Source organism: Salminus brasiliensis, chromosome 11, assembly GCF_030463535.1.
Source record: "Salminus brasiliensis chromosome 11, fSalBra1.hap2, whole genome shotgun sequence".
NCBI lineage: Eukaryota > Metazoa > Chordata > Actinopteri > Characiformes > Bryconidae > Salminus > Salminus brasiliensis.
The window spans coordinates 33327539-33344544 of NC_132888.1; the positions used below are offsets into that span (position 1 = coordinate 33327539).

General features: G+C 38.1%; 1 non-coding gene across 1 annotated transcript; it reads right to left on the reverse strand.

The window, feature by feature from the left end:
- Positions 1 to 16652: 16652 nt before the first annotated feature.
- trnav-aac (transfer RNA valine (anticodon AAC)) lies at positions 16653 to 16725 on the reverse strand. The gene has a single exon. It is a non-coding gene; the product is annotated as a tRNA-Val (tRNA).
- Between the last annotated feature and the right edge of the window lie 281 nt (positions 16726 to 17006).

Consider the following 17006-nt stretch of genomic DNA (forward strand, 5'->3'; position numbering starts at 1 on the left):
CTAAAACCATATCAGTTCAGTTCTATCAGCACTGCACTGGCTGGTTAAATTCCAGATTGAATACAAAATTCTTCTATTAACATACAAAGCCCTACATGGTCTGCGAGATCTTATTACATATTATGAACCATCCAAAATACTTAGGGTGCTGGCTTCCTAGTAGTTCCTAAAATTCAGAAAACCTCAGCAGGGGGAAGAGCCTTTTCTTATAAAGCCCCCCAACTCTGAAATAGCCTTCCAGATAATGTTCAGGACTCAGACACAGTCTCAATCTTTAAATCTAGGCTGAAAACTCATCTGTTTATTTTAGCTTTTGGTAATTAATGTTTCCCCTTAGATAAAGGTTGTAGGTCCAGGGGTTCACGGACACAGTGAATTGTAGTACACTGAGATGCTAGAGCTATCGTCTCGCTGCTTGCACGTAATCACTCAGGTTTCTGGACGATGGAGCAGATGGACGCTAGTGTTTCAGGGTGCTCCCATGTCTGTGTTACCTTCTGGCTCTCTCCTTTTAATTAGGCTGATCTGCCTGAGTCATCAGATACACTCTGATACTGCTCAACATTCTCTGCTCTCTATAAAATCCTCTCAGAACTAACTCTGTCAATTTTGAGTTACAGAAGGCAGTTTTGCATGTGCAAGAATGCTCTTGTTCACACACAAACTCTGCACTCTCTGTGGCATTTGAAAAAAAAATTGAAACATGGAAGATTTACAAGAAGAACGTTCATGTTGTACGGCGAGACAATGCGCGTAACATTGCAAAAGCTATAGTGGAATGCGGGGTTCTGAGTTTGCCAGGTATGGCCCACACATTACGGCTCGTTGTGAACGACGGTGTGTTCTCCCAGTGCAGCTTTTTGGATGTAATTGCGACTGGCAGAAGGATGGTTGGCCATTTCAGACACTCGCATTTGGCCAGTTCTAATCTAAAAAACATCCAAACAGAGTTGGGTATACCGTCGAAAATGCTCAAACAGGACGTCTCAACTAGATGGAACAGTGTGTGCTACATGTTGCAAACCTTGCTAGAACAGAAGCGAGCAGTTGGCGCTTATGCCACTGATTTTGAGTTACTAGCTACTCTGACGGCTTCTCAGTGGAGTTTAATCGAAAATATAATCACACTCCTTGGTCCATTTGAACAGTTAACCAGAGAGAGTTGCCAATCTGAAGCCTTGGCATCATTCAGGATTCCTTCACAACGTCTGTTGACTAAAAGTGCTCACTCTGACTTTGGAGTTAAAACCAGCAAAAATGCTCTGTTGCAGGTTGTAAACACACGTTTTAATGAGATTCACACAGTACCCCTGTCGTCACAATTGTAGACCCAAGATACAAGGTTCGTCATTTTACAGCAGACGTGAAACTACAGGCACAAGAAATGTTCCAAACTCAGATGGAGAAAGCATCGAGTGAGCGAACGGAGCAAACAAGCAAGCCACAGCTTGACCGCCCACAAGAGAAGAGAGCTAGGACGAGGAGACATGCTCTCTCTTTGATATGTACAACGGAATTCTTGAAGACACGCAGACACCAAGAAAACACTCAGATAGCAAAAATTGGCTACAATATGAATGTAATATGCTTGTTACAAATGTGTACATTATTTACACATTAATAAAATGTCCAAAAGGCAATTTATTATGCCATATTTTGTCAGTCTTAGTTTGTTTTTAATAAAAAATGACAACGAACATAGTCCTGTATATCTATGTATGCACTGTTCAGGTGCAGGGATTCCTGTCAGAGGCTCCAATACCAAGGAATGAAAGTCCACTGCAGTACTGGAATAACAAGAGTCGATTCCCTACTATTGCCAAAATAGCACGCAAGGATTCTTATTTCTGTGTACTGAAACAAGGTCAACTGGTGTTTTTGTTTTTAATTCTTTGCTTTAATTTAACATCCATCTATTTATTTTTTTATTAGTTAGAGTAAATCTATTATTTTATTTAACTCATTTAAAACCCTTTTATTTATTTCTTATTAGTTTATTATGGAGCTATTATCTATTAATATTTACTTGTTAATAAAAAAAAAATGGTTTCAAGCTGTGACCTCTGTAAGGACCAGTTAGCTAACTAAATGTGGCTAAAATTTTCTCGGAAGACACCTTTCATTTAATTGTTTTCATACAGTTAGTAGCTGAAAGCTAAAAATGTTATGCAAATAAATGTTACATTTTGGTTTTAATGTTAAACCAGGCTGTCTAATCTCTCTGTAAGTTATAAATATGTATATCGGGATCTGCAGATATGTATGTGTGTAATATCAGCATCGGCCCAAAATTCCCATATTGGTGCATCCCTAATACAAATATATCAGCCTCTAGAGCCAGTCAGCGCCTACTTATTGGAAACTTCATATTTACTGTAGCATGGATTACTCTGGTAATCATACAGTATTTCATCAAGTTTGATCATTATAAAACTACTAAACAGATTAAAGAAAAGGTTTAAGTGCAAATACAAACTAAAGCAGTCAGAGATTTACCAAAAGAGACAAAGAGAGAGAGTCAGGTTGTGTTCTGTGGCTTGGCCCATTTGTCACATAAATTAAATATACATGGTGTTAATTGGCCAAGGGTTATGCATTTATTAGACTAGATTTCCTGTCCTGTCTCAAACAGCTTTATGTGTTTATATAATCCCAAATCATTAGATTATACACTGCCTTGCATAAGTATTCGGCCCCCTTGAACTTTTCAACCTTTTGCCACATTTCAGGCTTTAAACATAAAGATGTGAAATTGTAATTTTTTGCGAAGAATCAACAACAAGTGGGACATAATCGTGAAGTGGAACGAAATTTATTGGATATTTTAAACTTTTAGAAATAAAAAACTGAAAAGTGGGGCATGCAATATTATTTGGCCCCTTTACTTTCAGTGCAGCAAACTCACTCCAGAAGTTCAGTGAGGATCTCTGAATGATCCAATGTTGACCTAAATGACTGATGATGATAAATAGAATCCACCAGTGTGTAATCAAGTCTCCGTATAAATGCACTTGCTCTGTGATAGTCTTAGAGTTCTGTTTAAAGCGCAGAGAGCATCATGAAGATCAAGGAACACACCAGGCAGGTCCGAGATACTGTTGTGGAGAAGTTTAAAGCTGGATTTGGATACAAAAAGATTTCCCAAGCTTTAAACATCTCAAGGAGCACTGTGCAAGCGATCATATCGAAATGGAAGGAGTATCAGACCACTGCAAATCTACCAAGACCCGGCCGTCCCTCTAAACTTTCAGCTCAAACAAGGAGAAGACTGATCAGAGATGCAGCCAAAAGACCCATGATCACTCTGGATGAACTGCAGAGATCTACAGCTGAGGTGGGAGATTCTGTCCATAGGACAACAATCAGTCGTACACTGCACAAATCTGGCCTTTATGGAAGAGTGGCAAGAAGAAAGCCATTTCTCAAAGATATCCATAAAAAGTCTTGATGATTATGATGACAATGATTATGTAGTAAAGTTTTACTAAACTATTCCTCTAATGACATCCTCATCCACAAATAATTTGTTATTTCGCTTTACCCATATTGCTCAGTGCATTTTAATCAACATTTCCATTGTTATAACTATGTAAATGTGTCGCTGTTATTTAGAAGGTAATATTTATCCCTAGTCTCTGGGCGTATCCCAGTGCATTCCCATAAATTCTGTGACTGAGGTTCCAGTAAAAAAAAAAACACACACACACACGCCAATAAATTACATCATGTTCATTTCCATCTGAGAATCTATCAATCTCTCTGTCCCTCATACAGACACATTCACACAAATGCACACTGCTATCACAGTATATACCTACTCTGTAATTCATTTATTTATTTTCTGTATCATTTTTAAAGAAAACAAAATCAAAATCTATATATATATATATATATATATATATGTGTGTGTGTGTGTGTGTATGTATGTGTGTGTGTGTGTGTGTGTGTATATATATATATATATATATATATATATACACACACACATATACAGAGAGAGAGAGAGCGAGACAGACATTGTGTTATCCCATTTCAGTCTTAATCCACTGAATTACACACATGTATTATCGGTATGTGGAGGATTAGGCTATTTTAGGCTCACATTAGGATTGTGTACGCAAATGTGTCAAAAAATGCACTGCACATATTTCAACGGCCCAGTGGTAAACTAATATATATATATATATATATATATATAAATTATATACACATATATATATACACACACACATCTGAACCAGTGACTGGGAGGATCGTGGGAGGGACATTTTTAATAGATCGGGTATTGGCTTTTAAGATTAGCTCAGAGCCTTACCGTAAATGCGAGTGTGTTAGGTGATCCATTTTCTGCAGTTTTTGTCCACACTTCCAAAACCCACCTAGTTTGTTTTAGTTCTGCAACGACACATATTTTATCCCATTAGATCCATTTGGGAAGATCTACAGTTTTTACTCCTGAATTCCACCTGGTTAGAAACCAGACTATGGTGGAAATGCTCTACCAGTGAGACAACCACACTCTTTGCTTTGGTTCTAAACCAGCTCTGAACAGCGCATCCAGAACCAAGGAGAAGGCTAATGCTAATCGCACACACAAACCAAATAATTTGACCGCAGAGTTGCAAAGGAACTGGGAGCTGAATGGTCAGGTGGGTCGTACAGGACTTAAGATGTTAAACACTACTGAGATTAAAACAGTCTAAAAAATGCTCCAAACAAAGTTGATCAGATTGGAATTTAGTGTTATTACAGAAACTACTAAAAATAGTGATTTTACTGCTGTTTACTAGCATGGATTAGCACAGCTTACCTAAATTGTGAGGCTGTATTATTCACAGAAACACAAAGATCGGTATCAGATAGTCAGCATTGAGAGGCTCAGATTGGGGGTAAAAAACCTTGATCTAGACATTCCTAGTAGGCATATCTTAATGCATATGTCTGCAAGATTAATGAATACATATATTTGTAAAGTTAATGTACCCATAGTAATTCTATTGACCTACAGAGTCCTCCTGGCCTCACTCCTGAGTACCTGCAAGATCTTATTACCATATTATGAACCATCATGATCACTTGGATCACAGGTTTGGATGCTGGTTTCTTACTCATTCAAAATTCAGAAAACCTCATCAGGGGGAAGAGTCTTTTCTTATAAAGCCCCCCCCAACTCTGGAATATCCTTCCAGATAAAGTTTGGGATTCAGACACGTCTCAATCTTCAGGTCTAGGCTGAAAACCCATCTGTTTAGTTTAGCTTTTGGTAATTAATGCTTCCCCTTAGATAAAGGTTACAGATTTAGGGGTTCATGGAGCTGTCATCTCGCTGCTTGCATGTGATTACTCAGGTTTGTTGACAGTGGAGCAGATGGATGCCAATGTTTCAGGGTGCTCCCGTGGCTGTGCTACCCTCTGGCTCTCTCCTGGCTGTTACAGTCAGACCTGCCGGAGTTGTCAGCCTCACTCCTATACTGTTTAACATTCTCTGCTCTCCATAAGTCCATGACTCTGTCTCTTTTCAGAGTAAATGGCCACCTGCTCATCCGGCCCGACCACCAGTCTCTCCCACCACCTATGCAAGACCAGCTGCACAAGCTCCTGCCACTGCTTCCTTTCTAATGACCATGTTTAAATCTACATTGACTCTTAACTATCTGCCACTATTAATATTACCACTATTAACTATCATTACTCTCATTACTCTTACTGATTGCTCCTGCTCAGTACTGTGATGTCAGCGTTCGAGGCATTGCTATCTCCATGTTTAGCTTGCTTTTCCACTTTCTAACACTTATTTTTTATATATGTATAGGCATTTACTGCACTGTACACCTACTAACTGCTTTTAGATTGTGTTTACAGTTTATTCCCACAGTTATATCAAAAAACAAAACATGTTTAGTCTAGACCCTTTATCCGCTAGTGATAATGATAGTGTTTGTACTAAATGTGAGCTAATTAGCTCTTTAGTGGTTAAAGTAGACCAGTTAGAAGTATGCATCATGGGTTTACTAAAGCATAGAGAGCAAGAGTCACTGATAGCAACCCCGGAGGCCTTAGAGAGAGCTAACAAAACCAAGGTTCTCCTTTTAGATCCAAAAGACACATCAGTCTTAATGTTAGACTTGGCTGATTTTTCCATTATTCCTGGTGCAGCAGCTAAAAATCTTTGCGTCATATTCGATTAGGATCTATCATTTGAGCAACATATAGCTAATATTAGTAGGACAGCTTTTCTACATTTTAGGAACATTGCCAAACTAAGAAACTCCTTATCTCTACAGGATGCAGAAAAGCTAGTACACGCTTTTATTACCTCAAAACTAGATTACTGTAATGCACTTTTGTCAGGTTGTTCCAGCAGGAACCTCAATAAACGTCAGCTGGTTCAAAATTCTGCAGCTAGGGTCCTTACTAAAACTACTTCTATCAGCACTTCATTGACTCCCAGTTAAATTCTGTATTGACTACAAAATTATTCTATAAACATACAAAGTCCTACATGGCCTTGCACCTGAGTACCTGCGAGATCTTATTACATATTATGAACCATCAAGATTGCTTAGATCTCAGGGTGTTGGCTTCCTAGTAGTTCCCAAATTTCAGAAAACCTCAGCAGGGGAAGAGCCTTTTCTTATAAAGCCCCCAACTCTGGAATAACTTTCCAGATAATGTCCGGGACTCAGACACAGTCTCAATCTTTAAATCTTTTAGGGTGCTCCCGTGTCTGTATTACCTTCTGGCTCTCTCCTTTTAATTAGGCTGTTATAGTCAGACCTGCCGGAGTCGTCAGACACACTCTGATACTGCTCAACATTCTCTGCTCTCCATAACATCCTCTCAGAACTAACTCTGTCTCTTTATCTTCTCCAAGTAAATAGTCACCCAGCCCGACCTGCTTCAAATGACCGCTGGGGTCCCCTCTACCTGTGCCAGCACCCCCCCCCCATACTACACCATGGTTATTATATTATGATTATGAAAATGTTGCACACCAGAGCAGTTCAACAGTATAGGTGGTTTGGTAACTTTTAACAATAATTTATAAATAGTTCTGGCCAGAGGAGGATAGGTCCCCCTTGTCTTGGTTCCTCCAAAGCTTTCTTTCTCCAGCTCAGAGGGAGTTTGTCCTTTCCACTGTCACCTTTGGCTTGCTCACCGGTTTTTATGTCTTCTTATGTTGTTGATTTATTGTCTTTTTAATAATTACTGATTCTGTAAAGCCGCTTTGTGACAACACAAACCAGACAATACATAGAACATAAAATATTGGTCTAATAGTCTTTTAAGCATTTTTTATAAAATTCTATAGAACGCCCATTCCACAATTTACAGCACCTAAATATTATTTAAATTGTTCTCTACATATGAGAAATTTAGGAGGATGAAGATCGAATAATTGAGTTGAATTTGAATGAACCTCTGAATTAGCTGTAAATAATTCATGAACTGTCCTGGAGTTTGAGTATATCTTATAAATAAGAAAACATTTGAAAAATATCAATACCATAAATAGTATGAATGTAGAGCAGCAATCCTAACAAACCTTTCTGGAGGACTAGTAGAAAAGGTTCTCACCAAAACTATATTACAAAATGAAAGATGAGAGGCTATAATAAAGCGTAAGGAGACAATTTATGTTGACCATGTAACCAACACTCCTTATTATAGCACTTGAGACATCTCAATACACTCAATTGTAATTTTAGATACATTTCAGAGTAAACATTTATTACCAGTAAAAATGATAAAATGTGACTTTGATATTTAAGAAAAGTTTATATAATCTAAATCATGTAGGGCTGCACTATATGAACAAAACACTATGCACCACAGGTCTGGATTATTTATTTGTTATTATTGAAATAATTTAGATTTGATGAATGACAGAAACTCATTTTGACTAGTCAGCATGCACCATCACACACAAAAGATACATGTTAGATAGACAATAGATACATGTTTTTCATTGGACAGCAGCAGTATATAAACATATTCTCGTATAAAGCTTGAGCCAATCAGCCCGGCTCTCAAAATAGGTGATCTCATACTCTGACACTCTCACATGCATTATTTAAGTGTGAGTGCACTGAATGTGTGTGTGTATATGTAATGTATTGGTCTAGACAGGCCTTTACTTTGTTTCATCCTCCAGCAGTCCTTCCTTGTCAGTAATTGTTTATGGTTCTCTCTAATGTGAATAATACACTGTAAATACATTCACTTTTGTTAAACATACTCACATACAGTGTGAGTGTGGTTTATCACCAGTTATTATGCAGTTGTAGGCAACAATTTAGGCACCCCTGGTGAAATTACAAACAAAAAAAAAGTTTTATAATTGTACACATTTTTGTAATTCACACTCTAGTGTAATTCACACTCTAGTCTAGAAGCAAAAAATAAATAGTCTTAAATTCAGTGTGATCAGATATGATGTTTCAATATTCAATAAAATAAAAGCACAACTGTTTACGGAATCACATAGTCTGCGGCATGAATGCTCCGTTTATCATTGCTTGGGGGGTGTTGATTTTTCCTGTTGTATTAAACTCATACCGAACCATTACACCCCTACTAACAACTGTTGTTGACACAGGTGAATGCAAACTGAGTGAGAATTGGAAAGAAAATGAGAAATGTGCAGGCTAGCTACAACACTCAGTTTGAAACACGTGGGTGGACCGGTGAATTGTGAGCTGCGCAATTTAATAAAATGGACATTTACACCACCCGCTTGGACATTTACACCACCCGCTTGGACATTTACACCGCCCGCTGCATCCGCAAAGCAACCAGCATTGTGGATGACTCCACCCACCCTTCACACTGTTCTCCCTCCTGCCATCAGGAAGAAGGTACCGCAGCATCCGGTCCAACACGACCAGACTCTGTAACAGCTTCTTCCCCCAAGCCATCAGACTCCTCAACACAACTCAACTTCTGAACTGATATCTTTCTGGTACATGTACACTCTCCCTCTCTCTCTCTCTTTCCAACCATTTACCCCAGATAACATGGGAAGCATTTTTTGCACAAGCATTTGCACTAATAACTTTACTACCTCACTGGACTCTATTTATTGCACATTGCACAATTTGCACACTACCGTCATTATTCATTATTTATTATTCTCTGGTCTGTACTGTGTTGTGTTGTCTGTCCGTACTTGTTTGTTTGTGTTGCACTTGTGTCTTGTATGCACTGTCTATGTTGCACCATGGTCCTGGAGGAACGTTGTTTCGTTTCACTGTGTACTCTGTATGTAGTTGAAATGACAATAAAACCCACTTGACTTGACTTGACTTGACTAAAGCGCTACTGTGCAAGAATACCTATGATTTAGGCAGTGTGGAGATTAAAGCAGCTGAGTCACATTTAAAATCAGAGAGGCATAAATGCTAAGCCTCCAAGAAAACTTCATTATATATCCAGTCAATGCACATTGTGCATACTCAATGCAGGTTCAGAAGCCCAATCCACTGCCAAAGTTACAGCTTTATTTTAACTATCTGCAACACATCTCTTTCCCAATCTCATATGTACAATAACCTCACACAAATAGGCATCTACAGTATTTATGAATTAAAAACAGAAGCACTGCTACACTTTAATGCTGTTTTGTTTTTTGTGCCAGACACTGTATTATAATTTTTCTTTTTGTGGTCTTAAAAATGTCTTAAAAAGTGTTCAATTTGATGTTATAAATTGTGTAGCAACCTGTCATATGTGGCTCATTTTTACTCATCAATGACTATGATGTACTTTTCAGAGCAAGGTAAAGCTGTGCTCTTGCTGCTCTTTATTTATTAGGTAAACATACTTATATGGTCTTTCCCCTGAAAGCTAGATACATAGCCTGGAAACATACTTTGCTTTGATTAAACACCGCTTGGGATGCACCGATCCAATACTAGGATCAGATGTCAGTCCCAATATTAACAAAATAGCTGGGCCTGGTATCGGATAATTAGGCCTGAACCCGATTCCCACGCCGGTGGTATTCTAGACTATATAACTAAGGAACACAGGAGTAACACAAAGTGTATACACATATCATGGCAAACAGCAAGACTTACCCTATGTAACTAGATGGTGCCCTTGATCAGTCATCAACTATCTGCGAGTGACCCAGTTCGGAAAAACAGCAAAAATCCACACACATGGCCTTCAGCAGCCTGCCCTGTTTACTCAAGAGCAGCGCAGAGAGGAGGGGCGAGTGGGGGATCTCCTGCAGGCAGATACGGCCGAACAGTTTTGAGCCCCAGAAGTGTCTAAAAACTGAACTAAATATCAGTATATTTCAGACTTAAATCCCGTTGCCATTTTTGAAAAGCAACAGCTTTGCTGTTTCTGCCGTTTTTAGGGGTAGAAAGAGGGCTCTAAGCTGCTTGGTTGGAGTTTTGCACCTGTAATGGAGGCGGGGTGGAGTGGGGTAATGACATCACTGCCAAGGGAGGAAGTGTTAGCTCTATTTTGGTTTTAAATTTCAGAATAAAAGTCCTGAGCCCAGCCAACACTTGTCAAGGTCAAGCACAATTATCTTTTTTAGTGACAAATAAATAAGAATTCAGTATATATGCCTTAAGTCTTTCCCACATGATGAGATATATGGTTTATTAATTTAAAATGTGGTCTTTGATCGGGTATCGGGTTTATTGGCAGATAAACAAGATTTATGTATCGCAACAGAAATAGTCTGATGTGGTTATTGGCTGTAAGAGCAACTTAACATCTTTCCCTGCAACTGAATAAGCTCTTTATTCTGTTTGATTCTGTTTCATCACACATATTACCATATACACCAATCAACCATAACATTAGCACCACTGACAGGTGAAGTGAAAAACTTTGATTATCTTTATCTACACTGGCTTCTCTGCAATTATTTGTTGTGTATTGTGATGGCTGGAGCATCACCAAAACATCAGGCAGGTTTTGTGGAGTTTTAACTGGTATGCAGTGGTCAGTACCCACCAAAAGTGCTCCAAGAAAATAGACAACCATTCCACCTGCAACAGGGTCATGGGCGCCTAAGGCTCACTGATGCGATCCATGGAGGCTGTAGCTAACATCTCTGTGCCAGATGCCACAGGACACCTTCAGAGGTCTTGTGGAGTTGATGCCCTGAATGGTCAGATCTGTTGCAGCGGCACAATATATATACTCAATATTAGGCAGGTGGTGTTAAGGTTGTGGCGCATCAGTGTATTTAACTGTGATTCTGAGAAATCTGAAAGCTTCAGACACACATACACTCACACACACACACATACACATTCATGGGAAGCTGTAGATGGGTTTAAGGATTAAATTAATTTCTTATAGCTCCTTATGCTGGACTTTGATTTTGATGGCTGAAAAGAAAAAGAAAAAACCTTGGCTGCTTGGACCCCCGCCCCTGCTTTGAGTCATAATGTGGTGGCTCTGACACTTGTTTAATTCAGAAATGATTGGAAAGTCAATACAAATATTTTAATATGGATCAGAATGCATTTTAATGTATTGGATGACTGAACCATACATTGCATTTTGGGCAACAAGAGGAAACAAATTGTGTGTTTCACTTGTTCTTTATGGAGATGGATTTGGATTGGATATGAATTGGATTGAATTGGATTGAATTGAAAATGGATTATGCTGCACTGTAGAGACACTGTTACTAAATTGCCACTCATGGTAATCCCTACAGAATTATTAAATGTCCTAAGACAACACTGGTTCCCTTATTAACTTGTTTAAGGTTTAAAAAAAAAGGATAAACAGGTTTACTCAGGACAATTCAACGTAAGCACATGAAGCAACAATTTCAAAAATGTCTGTTGTATAAATGTCTGTTGTATAAATATCTTGTACACTTAAAGTCAGTCAGATGTAGTATAAATAGAAGGTATGTGAATTTGGTTAAGGCAAAAAAAATGTACAAGATTCATTTAGTCTTAGAATGAAACTGGAGAATAATTTGATGAGCTCTGCTGTTATTGCCTGGTTTATAGCACTACAATGGCACACTAAGAAGCCGCATGGCATAGCATAGCACAGAATCACATGGCATGCTAAAGCTTTGTTGTTAGCACTGTAATTGTAATTATTCCAGAGAACAGTGTGCAGTTAGCTAACTAATGATATGGTAAAGAGGGTTGCCTAGGGTTAGGATTTAGCCTAGCACATATACCTGCTTGCTTCCCCAGCTATTGCTGTATTGCTCACTGCATATGCATACTCTCAAGTGCTAGTGATGCACAATGGCAAAGATTGTCTGGGAAAACTAACAAATCCACACAGTCCTGAAAAAAATCAGTTTTGAGTCACCAACCTGGTAATGTCAATGTAACCAATGTAAGCACTGTGTTTTATTGTATTGCCAGCTTGTATTACTAAGGCAAGCAGAGATTTCTCTAGTGGGCTGGGATTATGTTTTTATGTATTTATGTATTTTAGGGGCATAAATGTAATGAGACGAGACTGTTACGTAACAGTTTTACAGCCCTGATTTGGTTATGTAGGATTTTCTTTCCAATTAGGTGTTTGAGGTTCACAGCGTGTCACATCCATGTGCCAAGCTCTTCTCATTCAACTACGTCAAGTTAAAAATAGTTTTTTATTCCTAAAGAATCTTAAAAAATACATATCTGAGGGGATCATGAATATGTAAATTCCCTTATACAGCTGAGGTATTGGATGTTCACTCCTCATCCACTCTCATATTTGATTTGTCAGTTTTTAGGCAATTAGTTTTTTTGGTTCCTTTGTGTTTGTCTGGTCAGTGTGCTCTGGCCTTAAGTTTTAGAAAACAAATTGAATTAAAACTTCTTTTTATTTGATCACGTCTTTAGATTATCACACTTATTCATTGCTTATTTAAAAAATGTTCTATTGTGGTTGGACTACACAATGTACTTTGTGATCATTGTATCTTTTATTATGATTGCACTGTAGTCATAGTGAATGAGCCAACATCCATACCAACCCTGTCTTATGAATAATTAACAAGGTGTGCATCAGTATTCTATTAGTGAAATAGAGGTCCTTTTCCCTCAGACTAGCCTACTCTCAAGTGTTTATTCAATAGAAAGAATTTGTTAAAAAATGAGGGCAATATTAATACACATTTCTTCTGCGCAGTTGGCCTGTTGACCTTCTTGTTTCTCCCTAGGCCTCTTGATTTTTTTTTTGTATGTGATTCAACATTCTGATAGAGCTCAGAGATTGGATAATGTATTCCCTCAGAGGACTGATTGAGTAAGAGAATAAATTAGGACTAGATTAGGATCTCTTTAAATGAACTGGCCAGTAATATGTGATGGTAAAGAAAGATCTTTTCAACTAAGGACTGTTATTGAATCTTATTTCATTAATGAGGGTTATTAATAAGCACAAATATTAATAACTATTTTAGCAATAGTTAGTAGGGATGTGTTTGTGTATTTGAGTATTCACTTAACTATTTAGGAGACAGTACAACCCAAAAAGATATTCATTATGCTTCATCACAGAAAGGCACAGAACAAATGGAGGCAGTTGATTCAGTGATGTGCCACTATACCAACATTACAGTTTTCCCTGTATTTCAAATAACATAATAGCATTAGCGCTAACTAGTTGATATGTAACATTGTGTTAATTTTTTTTCCTTTTTATGGTGAGATTGTGAAAAAAATGATGAGCTATGCTGGTTGGTTTATGTCACCTATGTATTATCAAACATAGGTGACATACAACACTCTTTTTTCTTTTGTATTTGTCCCAGCAGTTATCCAGCTGAAGAAACTGTAGCTGGTCAGCTAGGGTTAGCTAATAAGCTAGCATCTGCCTAGTGCACCTTCCTTCCCTGGGTTTTTCAACCTAGTCAGCTATGGTTGGCTTTATTCCCCTTGACTCTCTGGGTTTGGCTTCCCCATGCAAATCTTTTAAGTTATCCTTTTAAGGAAAATGAATAAACATATCTAGATGTCTCTGAAAGCTGAGGCTTTTATTAATGGGCCGGTTGTATTTAAATTATAATGGCATAAATAAAATGAGTCAGTTTGGGGATTTTAGAATTGACCTGATTTACAGCCTTGTTTTGGTTATGCCAGATTAGGAGACTTCAGTGTTCAATGGTATTTAACGTCCATGTACAGAACTCTCATTAATCAACTATGTCAAGTTAAATACAATTTTTCATGAAAGACTTTCAGTAAAGACTTATTGTATGTTCAATTCATCTATCATTGTTATATATATATTGTTATATATATATATTTTCATTTGGTCATCTTAAATTACTATAACACTTATCTGTGTGAGGTCCTGTGTGAGAGTGGGCTGTACATCTCTCTCAGAGGCTAATGTCAGTGAATGACCTCTTTTAGATTTACTGAGACTGAAGGTCACTGAGCCCCCCTTACTCCCGCTTACAGATCCCTTAATCAGAACAAGTCGGCTTGTTAGAGTACAGCAAACAAAGCTGTGGCTCTACATGACCTGTGTTTGACACCCCTGACCTACAGCTTCACCTCCATCCCCTGTCTAGCAATCCTACTCCAGGAGTATTGATTTAAGCTCTATACATTGTGCTAACAATGTTTTCCTATTACGGAAAATGGTCTGGGGAACACTGGTCCTGATTGTGTAGTGCTTTTGACTTTAATCTATAAGCTTTAAGCTGTACTATGCAGTCACTATGTGTAGAGTCCCTTTTACCTGTTAAGCCTGCTGCATTGTAATTAATTATTTAATTGTCTGGCTGCCATATATGATTGGTTTGACTGCACAATAAATTGAAGGTAAGAGCAAATCTTATACTGCCAAACAAACAAGGGCAAGCTATGTTAAAATGTATTTATAGGGTTTTCTTGCTAATCTTTCTTATTAAGGCATTTTCTCCCCCCTTTTCATGCCTAATGTGAGTATGTCAATGTATCACTACTGCATTTTCCATTGGGATCAATACAGTACTTTTTTTTTCTTGTCTCGTATCTTTGGTAAAAAAAAACAGCATTCATCCCATGCAGACCTAAACAGGTTAATGCTGTTTAGTGCTAGCCTAGCTAGTCTCGCAGCTCCCACAACACGGTGTATGCTGCTCTTGCTGTTAACCAGCTATACTGGTCTATGCTGGCTTTTTCAGCAGGCAAGCAAGGGTTATAGTTGAGGTTTGGGTTGACCTTGGTGGCTTGATATATGCTAAAAGAGCCAAAGCCCTACACTCTTTGTATTTTATTTTATTTATTGATTTGCTTTAAAGGATGGAATTATTACATTTGACTGAGAATTATTGGCAGGAATTAAATTTGCCGGGCTTCCTGCTACTTAATGTTTGTATTTTTGCTTTGATATTATGGAGTCATTTAGTGAAGAATGACAAATGGCCAAATTAAGCATGCAGCTAGTAAAGCTGCAGGTCGTAACACATCGGAATGTGAGGAACAGGGTGAACAAATATTCTATATTTCTATAGCTATATGTATTAAAGATTACCTCGCAAAATTGCCATGTGGCACTAAACCAAAAACACTGCAGTTACCATGGCAACGAAATCAATACCCTGTCCTGTTTTGCCACCTCACTTCCTCTCTACTACATTAGCAAATAAATAAGACGGGTCCCGCCGCGTGTGAGGAAGAAGAAATGAGCTTTCCTGGACAGATAACTGAAGTCGTGACCAGTGCACTTCAGAGTAGATATGCATAGCTGTGTATGAGAGGGTAATTTATGCTACATTCAAATACCATCGCGTTCGTACGTCAGAGTATTTGGCGGTGGACTCCTTTTGGAGAGGGTTTGCCCGTTGGCTTTAGGTAAAACTGTAGCTAGTTAAATCGTGAATAATTTATTAGTTAATGGGTTTTGTTTTTAGGAACCAGGGAAATCATGGTCAGCGTTACAAAACGTGCTGTCACCAAACGAAGGTGAGCTTCAGCGCCAGCCTGGTCAGCTCCGGTAGTAAGTCCATTTCACGCGAGACGGTGAAAACGTGTTGTCGCCCTCTACCGGCAGGGTCAGGAAGTGTCGGCCATTAACACTGCGTAGCTTCAGTTGAGAAATACACACAAATGACAGCTCTTCAGTATATATATATATATATATATATATATATATATATATATATATATATATATATATATATATATATAAAACAATCAATTGAATCAGTGTATTTATTCCAAAGAGCTGTTCAGTTCAGTTATCATAAAGGTTTCACAAGGACAACTGTCAAGTAAACGGCCAAAGAGACAAGGGCTGGCAGATTTCTAGCTATTTATATAGCTAGCTAGTATACGTCTGCATTTATAATGTTTAAACTATAATAATATATAGAAAATATATTTATATATAAAAATAATTATCTAATAACCGGCCAGATTGGCAGCTTTGATTTGATAAATATGTATACTGTGTGGAATATTTAAGAAAAGGCCAAAAGCGGTGTATTGTGTAGAACTGAGTAACGCCGCCATCTAGTGGTTCGATACTTTCTTTTCACCAGAATGAACCTGGAGTGATTCATAGAGTAGATATGTACAGGATGTAAATATGACTACAGACAGCAAATGCAAAAAACAAACAAACCGAAAAACAATATATATTAACTGTGTAGTTATAATGATCACGTTACGTCGTATTTCGAGTACTTTAAAGTAAAAACAACACGGGGGGGGAAAAGAGCTTGTTCCCGCCCGGTTTCGAACCGAGGACCTTTCGCGTGTTAGGCGAACGTGATAACCACTACACTACGGGAACTGAGCTGCTCGGCACATGGAGAGGATTTTCTTTTAAAAGAAGCATGTCTGTGTAGCAACAGCTGCCTATTTTCTATTGTAAACATTCCACCAGAGAAGCACAGTATTTACAGAATTGACTGTACATTTGTGCATAGCATATCATTAGCTTCGTTGCCAGATGAACAAGGTTGCTTTTTAGCTGCTACTCTGTAAATCGCCACATTAATGTGTGTTGCTATAAAAATATAAAATATTCATAGATGGATGTGGTGGGGTTGGGGGGTTAGATGAATGCTGTAT